The sequence below is a fragment of the Adiantum capillus-veneris genome, chromosome 27, assembly GCF_014529385.1.
Source record: "Adiantum capillus-veneris isolate H3 chromosome 27, ASM1452938v2, whole genome shotgun sequence".
Classification (NCBI taxonomy): domain Eukaryota; kingdom Viridiplantae; phylum Streptophyta; class Polypodiopsida; order Polypodiales; family Pteridaceae; genus Adiantum; species Adiantum capillus-veneris.
The window spans coordinates 58828953-58840508 of record NC_140957.1 but is presented as its reverse complement, the minus strand read 5'-3'; the positions used below and the strand labels follow the sequence as shown (position 1 = coordinate 58840508).

Sequence of the window (11556 nt, the reverse complement as noted above, 5' to 3'; positions counted from 1 at the left end):
AGGGTTCAATGAGATACAATATAACCTATACTTTTCAAACACCTTTTGTAGAAATGATAGATGTTATGTCCAGGGAGAATAAAAACAAAGGTTGTATAGGAAAACTTCACAAAACTCCATTAAATATTCTCTAAAAGCAATGTTTATTAATCATTGGAATGTAGCAGGGGTAGCGATTAAGCCAAAAGACATCACGCAAAATGTGAACACTCCATATTCTGTTATGGAGACAGTTTTATCTTGATCCTCTAGTGCAATCGTGATTTAATTGTAACCCGAGTACCATCTAAAAATCTATAAGCCTCCTTTCCTGCTACTCTTTCAAGCACATGTTCCAAATATGGTAATGTAGTTTGTGATGTCGCCTCAGTAATCTGGATTAAGTTCAATGGCATGATCTTTGGTGCATTTGGATTATTTGGGCAATGATGATCTGTGCCATATAAATTACACGTGAGTATTGGCATTGTAGATGTGTCCCTTGACTTGTTTGCACTAGTGTGGCATTCCTTTGTAATCTAATGGGACACTGAGCTACACAATGTGGTCCACCACACTCATAGCACTGAAGAGGTGGTCTCTTGACAATGAGATTGATGTTTTGGCCTCTTGAGGGGACGTCACCTACGAGAAACTCCTGAGCCAAAACTCCCTATATATGGAGCCATGTATATTGACCTACTAAGGAGATCATATAACTTACATAAACCCCTACATATGGCTTTTTGAGTATTTCCAAAAGCCCCCCTATCTTACGTGTACTAACCCTATTATGTTGTTGAATGAAAATAAGAAATCCTTCACTAAATTTTGCCCCTAATAAATCTCACACTCTAAACACCATATTTGGCTTTCCCTCTTTAGAGAGCAACTAAAGATTTAAAAAGGCTAAGGCTACATGTAAAAAAACCATGGTACACTGAAAAAACCATGTAAAATCCAAAAGAACATTGAAAATATTTTCATATTCACAAGAAGAACTACTCAATTCTCAACATGTCAATTAGTCAATTCAGGAGCAGTTATTGTGCACTATCTTCAAAAATTTATCAAACCCTCTCACAAATTTGCAATATGGTGAAACCCCCTCCTCTACAATGTTAAAAACAAAGCATTATATGTGGTTATGGAGATCATAGGCACTACAATCAACTCGTTTTACAAAGGAGTATTAAATAAATTTCAAATACACAAGATCCCTGATCTCCCACAAGTAATGATGCGCATAGTTTTGATGACATGGATGCAAATCTTGATGGATGGTTCCAAGAGTAACAAAGAGAAACCTCGTGAGAAACATTTTCAATAAGCAAGCATTTTTATCCTACACACTACACAAATGCAAACATACCGCACCCTCAAAACTACACAATCCAGTTTACTCTTTCTTCGCCTTTCACAAGCCCCACCATGAATAGCATCAAAAATTCTTAGCCCAACTATTAGATAGGCATTTTCAACCTAAAAAATGCATGGCCAATGCACAAGTAACAATGTCCACTCGTGAGGAGCTACATGCACAACACAAAAAAGAGATGCACACCTTTTGATGTTTTGCATAATCAAACATTAGTTAAGCTCATTAGTTTCTTGAACCTAGAATTGTACATGACGCCATGCTCACAAGCTTCAAAATTACTAAGTTATGCTACTTATAGTCAATAATAAATGAGCTACCATATAATATCCTCATCAAGTGCAATTTCAAATGGAGAGCATGTGGCTATGATGAAGCCGTTACTTGATATATCTATATAAAAAGAGCACCTAAGTAGTACACTATTGCAAAGATGCATATCATTTTGTAAGATTGAAGCCAGTTTGCTCCTAACCCTGCAAACATGATACTTAAAGTAGCTCCCACAAGCGATGCAACTCCAACAAAGCCTTCCAAAGTTGGTTGTGTATGCAAGTCGAACACTCCCTCAATATACAGCAGAATACTTGCACATGTAAAAATGATGCATCTTAACTTTCAATAGCCATGTATTCAATTATGCAAGTAATATACAATGGACCAATCATGGCCCCCAAACTACGAGCATAAGTTTTGATGCAAGAAGGCAGTTGCCAAATCTCAATGCTTACCAAACAAGAACTATATGAACCTATACAGCAGACAAAATTGAAATAGAGTTTTAAGCAAGTAATCCCAAAAAACCCTTGAGTTCTATCAAAAAAATGAGTGTTATGAAGCTAAACCTCCCAATCCCCAGATGACTTGCTGCAGATGCAAATTGATAGCTCAATCAACTTGAAATATTTAACCTTATGATAGTCCTTCAAAGCTACATAGTACTTAAAGCAACTCTCACAATCGATGCAACTGCAAAAAAAACTTCCAAAACTAGTTGTGCATCCAAGTCAAACTCTGGCTCAATATATAGTTGAGAGCTTGCACATGTAAAAATGAAGGGTCACTTTGTAAGATAAGCTTAAGTCTTGTTTGTCTTTCTTGATGCCACCTTCATAATAGGCCTTTGGCTATGTACTGAAATGCTTACAGCACCTTAACGACGGATGTTTGGATAAAAAATTTGAGTTGTACAGTCTACAAACATATGAGTCCTTTGTGGAAAATGGAATACACTAACAATTTACATAGACATGTGAGTCCTTTGTGGGAAATAGAATACACTAACAGTTTACATGGTCACAAAATTGTCATGAGCTAGTAATTTCTTGCCTCTCCTTAGGCCATCATGAGGTAGTTAAACCCTTTCTTACCGATTAGTAGCTATTTCTGCGGGATTTTTGCCCATAGAAGATTTTGTACACATGTGAAAAACATTCAAGGAGTGGCTTATGTGCCAGTATCACCAAACTCCTACAAAAGGCAAAACCAACAAAACAAGGTGATGTAAATGCTCAACTACTATTAGATAGGAAAAAGTATCTCATTTTGCATCTTCAATAAATATACAGAGTAAGAACATGTTGTTGACTCAAGAGAAATCAAGTTTTCTATAGCCAATTAGTGCATGTTGTATAAACAATTGAAGAATTGCTTGGACATTGGACTTTTTAATGCAACTATGATCCCATGGTACTTATCGTAATTTGCGACTCTCACCAAAAGCATGAGAGTTGTGAGGTCAAGCATCTCCAACACACTACTTGCCGCATGTTGAAATCTTTCTCTGGTCTGCATCAAATATGTGCTATGATCCATAGCCAGGTGTCCCACTTTTGGTTCATTTGGTCTATAATGTCCACAGCACTGCTATCTATCTCCTTGGCCCCCAAAATGTGAAATGATAGCACTTCTCAGTGATCGAAAGCATGACCTTTGCAAAAGAACCTAAATGATGCATAAACTTGTAGAGAAATCACTTGATCGTTGGCAGAAATTCCTCTATGACTACCTCAGCCTACTTTTAGATGCCTATCACAAACCATGCACACGTTGGTGCACCCAATTTCTGTCGACACAGGGAGAAGCCAGCAGCAGCAGGAGTATGACATCAGGCTGGATGATGTTATGGGACTTTGGCAGATCTCAAATGCATTTTTGAGCAAGTCTCACAGTGATGTGTGTACCAAGTGTGGCTCTTAATTGGTCAAATACAGATCGAAAACTTTGCCAAATCATGATGAATGGACAGTGCCAAGGGTTGGTGGATCTTGCTCTCAAATGGTGCTATGATGTATGGAGGATGCTTGTTGTCTCGATGTTAATACCTAGCAAGTCTCCGATCGCACAGTATGGCAAGCACTTATGGTTTCCAAATGGATAGTCAGCTCTATTTGAGGTCTTTAGCTAAGCCCGGGTTTTTTTGTGGTGGAATGAGGATCAAATCTATGTCAAGGAGCGAAAGCTTAACTCGATTGGCGGTCGAAGTGGTTGGAGTCTCTCCCATGGGTGTGGTGCCTTTTATGGTAAGCTAAACAGAGCAGGTGGAGTTTGGACATGGGTTTTTTTTTGGCAGCGGTGGCCAAGGGCATGCATGGCCGTGTGAAGGGCCGCTTAAATGCAATTTTTTTAAAAAGAATGCAAAAGGATGGAGTCGGCTGCAATAGACGAGCAGAGCGGGATGGAAGGTCGACAGGTGGAGGTTTGATGAGAGGGCGCATCTGGAGGGCAAGCTGCATGGGGGAGAGGGTCGCCATGGGCAGTGGTTGCCAAAAACGGGGTGGCGCAGTTGAACAGGAGACAGGAGGGGGCTCATGGCAGTCGTTACGAAAGGGGCCAGCCAGCTGAGGGCATGAAGGAGGGTGATGAAGCGAGGGTTGGAGGGCGTCAGGACGAACCAAAGTTGCAGAGAATTGAGGGAACCCGTGCGCACGCGTGGGGAAGTTGTTGTGCTAGGTAGGTCTACAGGAGCTTGAAGAGATGAAAATGGATTGCAGGGCCAATTTAAAATGAAAGGCATGGCGTGAGCGGGAGAATAAAGTCGTGAGGGGCCGAGTATGGATGAGGAGAGTTGAGTACCTTATGTATGGGAGTTGAACAAGCCCGTGGGCACCTGGTTTACAAAGCAACGCTGGGTCTAGGAACTGTTGGAGGCCACTCTAGATGGCCGCCAATAGCTATGATGGGAGCACAGTGGAAGAAACGTGGTGTTGTGAAGTGTCGCCCATGGATACCAAAAAGAGCAAGCTCGTGTTGATAGGAAGGAGCCACCACCACTGCAAACTGAGTCACCTTCATAAAATAGCGAGTGAGCTTGGCCATGAGTATTTGAAGAGACGAAAGGAGTTGCGAAGGTTCTTGCCATATCAATTGGGGAGGATAAAAGACAAAGAAGCCGTGAGTCAAACCAACATCAAAGAGGGGGATCATAGGTGTGCCTGACGTATCATTGTTGTACACCCTATAATGGAAATGTCTACCATGATATTGGTCCAGTCAGTTCTCAAATCAATGTCAGTTTTCTCTCTATCTATTGTAGCCATACGTGTGTGTGTGTGTGAGTATGATATGTGCGAGGGGTAGTAAAGCTTGTGGGTATCTGATATGTGTGAGAGCTCCCTATGTGGATGTTGATGTGTTCCAATCTACAAGCTGCAAGGAAAGTGGATGCCTACAAGGGATTGTGCAAGGCTATGTGTGTTGGTGGATATAGGGTTTCATATTTGTGGGTGTTGCACATGTGAGAGATCGGACAAGAGTCTATGTGTCAACCAGTTTTGAGATGCAGAGTATGGTGCTTTGAAGGCTCGAAGGCAGAAGCTATTATTGTATGCTTTGTGATCGAGTGTGTATAGTCTGGGATGGTCGGGTACGGGCTTGAGGCAGTAGGCTTTTCCAAATTGTGTGCCTAGGTGTGTTTTTACTAGGGGATAGGGGTGTTGTGAGATCACTGGGCTATAGAAAGGCATTCATAGTATGTGCTGGTGGTTTTCCCGCTTTCTATCTTGTGGTGCCCCCATGGAGGATCCATTTATTGCTTCCTAACAAGGTGTTCTTGAGTCAAGATGAAGCAGGAATTTGGTCCGGTGTTCAAAGGAGATGAGGATGCAGATGATTGGCTTGCCAATTTTGAGCTATTTATGCTGGCAGTATAGCAGATGCCAGGTGATGAAGCAAAGCTCCAAACTCTACCTTTGGTGCTGCGAGATAAAGCAAAAGTTTGGTTCGATGGCTTAGAAGATGCACACAAGCAGACTTGGATTGGGTTTTGCGAGCAATTCTTGCAAAGGTATCGAAAGGTGGTGTCGGCTTCGGAAGCAGATGCAAAGCTCAAAGGCTTGCAGCAGGAAGTAAGTGCAAATTTTGATGCTTTTGTTGATAATTTTGAAGCCTGTTAGGGGGATTTTGTGGCTGCTACCCAAGCAACCAATACGGGATACTTTAAGCTGGAAATATTTCTATCATGTTTGCATCCCTATGTTCGTGAGAGAGTGGAGTATGAAGATCCAAGGACTTATGACAAAGCTGTCAGAGTTGCCAGAGCAAAGAGTTGAAAGATGAAGAAGAAGATGGAAGCAGGATTGCTACAATCGGCAGTCATGGTAGCCAGTGGACCTAGGCCCAAACAAATCAAAGAGCATCAAGAGGTAAAAGCTCCTTTTGTTGATATGCATTTGGTCAAAGTACATGAAGGTGATGCCAGGGTAGAGGAGGTAGAACAAGTGCCAACTAGGGCTCAAAAGGTACAGCGAGGCATATTCAGAGTGCCACCCAGTTTGCTTCCTCCAGAGAGCGAGGTGGTAAAAGATCTTAAAGAAGAGGTGTCAGTTCTAGAGCCAGCAATGAGGAAGGTAGCAGTGATCCAAGAATTGGCAAGTTCAAAAGAGGAGTCCGACAACTCTCATAGCTCCAGCAGTAGTTTGGACACAGATAGCATGTGGGAGACGGGATCCTGGTCTTCTAGGTATGAAACTTATGATGTTTTTTATGTAGATGAAGTGATGAACAGTGTATGTGAGTTGCCTGCCAACCAGCTAAAGGTCAAGGAGAAGCATAGTGCAGGTGCGAAAATGCCTTGTGTGAATCTGCCAGTCGAGCAGCGCTATCTTGTATCTCGTGTTGGTGAGTCTCTATTGGTGGAAGAGGTGTGGTTTGATTGTGCATCCAGTTTGATTGAAGAGCAGGCTCTTGAGGATGATTTGCAGGAGCTAGAAGCAGAAGCAGAGGTATGTTCAATTGATTTGTCTATGTAGGGGGTGGGGCAACCTTGCCTTGGTGAGCATGTCGAGGTGTGATTTGAAGTTACAGAGTTTGTGGGTAACTGTGGAGAGTTAGCTCCGACAGATGACTCTATGGAAGCTGATATAGGTGCAATCTATGAGGGTGAATCTCCATGCAAAGAGGAAGGTGATACCAACCTTGCAGGTGATGAGGTGTTTGAAGAACAGGTTGTAGCTCTAGCAGGTCATGTCCTTGAGTATGAAAAGGTGGCCTTGGAGCTGTTTACAGAGGGTTTGAATACAGGTTTGCAAAGGGATCAGGTTTGGTTGGCTATGCAGCAGGTGGAGGCAAATTGCAGGGTTTCGCTATTTTATGTGATGCTATGGATACATGTGTTATGGGAGGTTGCTTTACAGGTATTTTTGTGTCAGTGCCGAGGCTTTTTTGAAGAAGACTATACCACGGAGAGTTTTCTAACAGGTCACATGATAGCGATTTATGGTACAGGTGCTTCAAGTGATCAAAAGCATGCTTATGGTTGGCAGCAAGGATTATGGATGCAGGGTGACAAAGCCCCATGCTATGGAGAGCTGGAAGGGTCATGGCGTGTCTATTGGCCTACAAGTGCAAAGGAAGACTTGAAGATGCATGCTTTACAGGTGGATGGCCACAGCCAATGGCCACAGCCAATGCTTTGTTTTTTATCCAAGTGGATTCTATGCCATGCTTGGGGAAGCCTTGAGCTTTCCATTCGACCTTGGCGGGTGATGCAGTAGCAGATGCTTTTCTCTCTATCTCCATCCTATCTATATAGCCCTTATATTATCATTTTTCTTATGCAGTCTATGTAGTTATTTTATATCATTCTCTCTATACAGTCTTATTTTACATAAATAATACTATGGTTGAGCATAAATGCTCAACGAGGGGGTGGGAAATGATGGTGCACCCAATTTTTGTCGACACGGGGAGAAGCCAACAGCATGAGTATGACATCAGGCTGGATGATGTTACCGGACTTTGGCAGATCTCAAATGATTTTTGAGCAAGTCTCACAGTGATGTGTGTGCCAAGTTTGGCTCTTAATTGGTCAAATACAGATCGGAAACTTTGCCAAATCGTGATGATTGGACAGTGCCAAGGGTTGGTGGATCTCGCTCTCAAATGGTGTTATGATGTATGTAGGATGCTTGTTGTCTCGATGTTAATACCTAGCAAGTCTCCGATCGCACAGTATCGCAAGCAGTTATGGTTTCCGAATGGATACTCAGCTCTATTTGAGGTCCTTAGCTAAGCCCGGTTTTTTTTGTGGTGGAACGAGGATCAAATCTATGTCAAGGAGCAAAAGCTTAACTCGATTGGCGATCGAAGTGGTTGGAATCTCTCCCGTGGGTGTGGTGCCACAGAGCAGGTGCAGTTCGGACGTGGGTTTTTTTTTTGCAGCGGTGGCCAAGGGCATGCATGGCCATGTGAAGGGCCGCTTAAATGCAATTTTTTTTAAAAAGAATGCAAAAGGATGGAGTCGGCTGCAGTAGACAAGCAGAGCGGGATGCAAGGTCGACAGGTGGAGGTTTGCATGAGAGGGCGCATCTGGAGGGCAAGCTGCATGGGGGAGAGGGTCGCCATGGGCAGTGGTTGCCAAAAACGGGGTGGCGCAGTTGAACAGGAGACAGGAGGGGGCTCACGGCAGCGTTACGATAGGGGCCGACCAGTTGAGGGCATGAAGGAGGGTGATGAAGCGAGGGTTGGAGGGCGTTAGGAGGAACCAAAGTTGCAGAGAATTGAGGGAACCCGTGAGCAGGCGTGGGGAAGTTGTTGTGCTGGGCAGTTCTGCAAGAGCTTGAAGAGATGAAACCGGACTGCAGGGCCAATTTAAGATGAAAGGCATGGCGTGAGCAGGAGAATAAAGTCGTGAGGGGCCGAGTATGGATGAGGAGAGTTGAGTACCTTATGTATGGGGAGTTGAACAAGCCCGTGGGCACCTGGTTTGCAAAGCAACGCTGGGTCTAGGAACTGTTGGAGGCCACTCTAGAAGGCCGCCAATAGCTATGATGGGAGCATAGTGGAAGAAAGGTGGCATTGTGAAGTGTCGCCCATGGATACCAAAAAGAGCAAGCCCGTGAACAGTTGACAAGGAGGAGCCACCGCTGCAAACTGAGTCACCTTCATAAAATAGCGAGTGAGCTTGGCCATGAGTATTTGAAGAGACAAAAGGAGCTGCGAAGGTTCTCGCCATATCAATTGGGGAGGACAAAAGACAAAGAAGCCGTGAGTCACAAACCAACATCAAAGAGGGGGATCATAGGCATGCCTGGCGTATCATTGTTGCACACCCTATAATGGAAATGTCTACCATGATGTTGGTCCAGTCAGTTATCAAATCAATGTCGATTTTCTCTGTAGCTATTGTAGCCATATGTGTGTGTGAGTATGATATGTACGAGGGGTGTGGGTATCTGATATGTGTGAGAGCTCCCTATGTGGATGTCGATGTGTTCCAATCTACAAGCTGGAAGAAAAGTGGATGCCTACAAGGGATTGTGCAAGGCTATGTGTGTTGGCGGATATAGGGTTACATATTTGTGGGTGTTGCACATGTGAGAGATCGGACAAGAGTCTATGTGTCAACCAGTTTTGAGATGCAGAGTATGGTGCTTTGAAGGCTCGAAGGCAGAAGCTATCATTGTATGTTTTGCGATCGAGTGCGTATAGTCTGGGATGGTCGGGTACAGGCTTGAGGCAGTAGGCTTTTCCAGATTGTGTGCCTAGGTGTGTTTTTACTAGGGGATAGGGGTGTTGTGAGATCATTGGGCTATAGAGAGGCATTCATAGTATGTGCTGGTGGTTTTCCCACTTCCCCCTTTCCAACGTGTTCAATTGAGAGCAAGCTTGGTGAAACTAGCTGGGAGGGGGTTATTTTGTTACCACAATGCGCATCTGATAACAACTCAAAGTTCCCCATCTTCACATTTGGCAATAATAAGAGATAAGGGGGGTTATTATTTTGCTGCAATGTGCATATGATAACAACTCATCAGAGTTCCCCATCTTCATATTTGGCAATAATAAAAGATAAAGAGAGACAAGATTAGAATATTATTTCTCTCGTATGCTCAAAAACAAGGCTAGCACTAGAAAGGAAAGAAGCTAGCATAAGTACACATGAGGAAAATTATAGCATCCCAACAACAAGCTTTTTTGACTTGTAAACAACTCCGCATTTTCTTTCAACCACAAACAAGAGAATGAAGATATGAGGGAAAAGAAAATTGTTGAAGAAAAGTGACACATACACATAAGCCTGGGTCAGCCCTATCTACCCTCAAAACAGTTTGAAAATCCTAGACGACTCTAGGGACAAAAGTGAATGTCGCTAAAAAGATAGGGCAACTGCAAAGTTGGAATAAGGAACCTCTTTGTTGAAATGCAGTACTATTACTCAGTCCAAAATGATCAGAGCCCTAGCATGTATTACCTTGTCTCAAGTAACAAGTTGTAGACAAGCACCGCAGCCATAACAAAAACTAAGGGTTGTCTATAGACAAAAACATGAAAATAATGTGCTTTGTAATTCTTGATAGGATTTTGGTCTATCTTTCATCACCTAGACCCACACATGATTACTCCACTGCAAAAAAATTGGAGGGAACATCAAAACCTACCCTAAAGGCATAGATTTGATGATATTTGTATCACCAAGATCATTATTATTGAGGCACCAAACTCTGTAGTACTTGCCACAAGCCGTGCAACGAGCGTGCAACCATGGCATTGCGCTCTCTCTCTCTCTCTCTCTCTCTCTCAAAAAGCAAGACATTAGCCATCTTTCAGCTCGCTCTCTGCAAGAAAGAGACACTCACCTACATATAAAAATAGATGCCTCCATTGTTACATTGTGTCCTCACTCTCAGTAGCACACCAATGTGTTTTCACAGCCCACTAATTATGTGTTTGTCACCAATGAGGCCCCCCTGTGTTGTGTGCTATAGAAGAAATGGGAGAATCTGACGAGGGCATGCAGATATGAAACTCTAAGCAATAGTGGCATGGATCCCCACTAGATAGATCATGGGGCCATTTGCATTGGCCATTATCATTGTAGGAATTGAAGGGTTTGCCAATTTTTGTAGTCTGCTGCTTGGGTAAAAAAGTTTATTGGCCCAATTCCATAATCCTTTTCTATATGATTTGAGAATAAAAAGGCCATTAAAATCTACAAAATCTTGAATATATAACCATATTTACTTGATTAGCCTAAGAGAAATCATTAGATGTAAAACAATGCATGCCTAAGATCCTCTACTAAATAGCAATGGATGCTCCCTAACGCTCCATGCGTTTTTTTAATGAGCTGCATTGACCTTTGCTCGCGTTTTGTTAATGAGGGTAGGGACTAACTTTTTTTTATAACAAAGGGACAAAAGAGGTTGCAAGGAAATTGTTAGCGGGATGATTTAGCGCCAACTGCAAGGTTCTTTGCAAGTCAACCCTTCTTACACACGGTTGGCAATCATTTGAAGGGCTGAAAGGTGTCAAATACTATCGTTGACATGGCACAGACATTAATATCAATATACAAGCCATACCTTAAGGCTTAGTTAATCAAAATCCAAATTGAAGCTTGGAAGTTGCACTGCTTGGGAGCTCGAGCCTCAAGGGCCTCAAAAGTGTTAACGATGTTGATGTCCTCTCAAATCTAGTGCGTTGAACTTCCTAAGAGAACCTACAATTTGCATTACAACTCTTATAAGTTGTAGCCTTGGACTTTAGGAGCAAACTTCAAAGCAGTCTACAGAAGAAGGGATTCATAGAACATACCTCAACTTCAAGGCTCAAACCTCCTATGGAGTGGGCATTGGGTAGCCTTGCGGAAACCCTCAGTCAAGAAACCTAAAGAACAATCCCGACTCTTGTGGCCTAGTAAAAACCCTTTTAAGGTTCTTTCACATTTTCAGTCTTTTACGGCTAGTAATTTTGTAACC

The 11556-nt window shown here is 42.8% G+C and overlaps 1 pseudogene; it reads left to right on the top strand.

Moving 5' to 3' along the window:
- The first annotated feature begins 5922 nt into the window (after positions 1-5922).
- Positions 5923-7342, top strand: LOC147422050 (uncharacterized; annotated as a pseudogene).
- The last annotated feature ends 4214 nt before the right edge of the window (positions 7343-11556 follow it).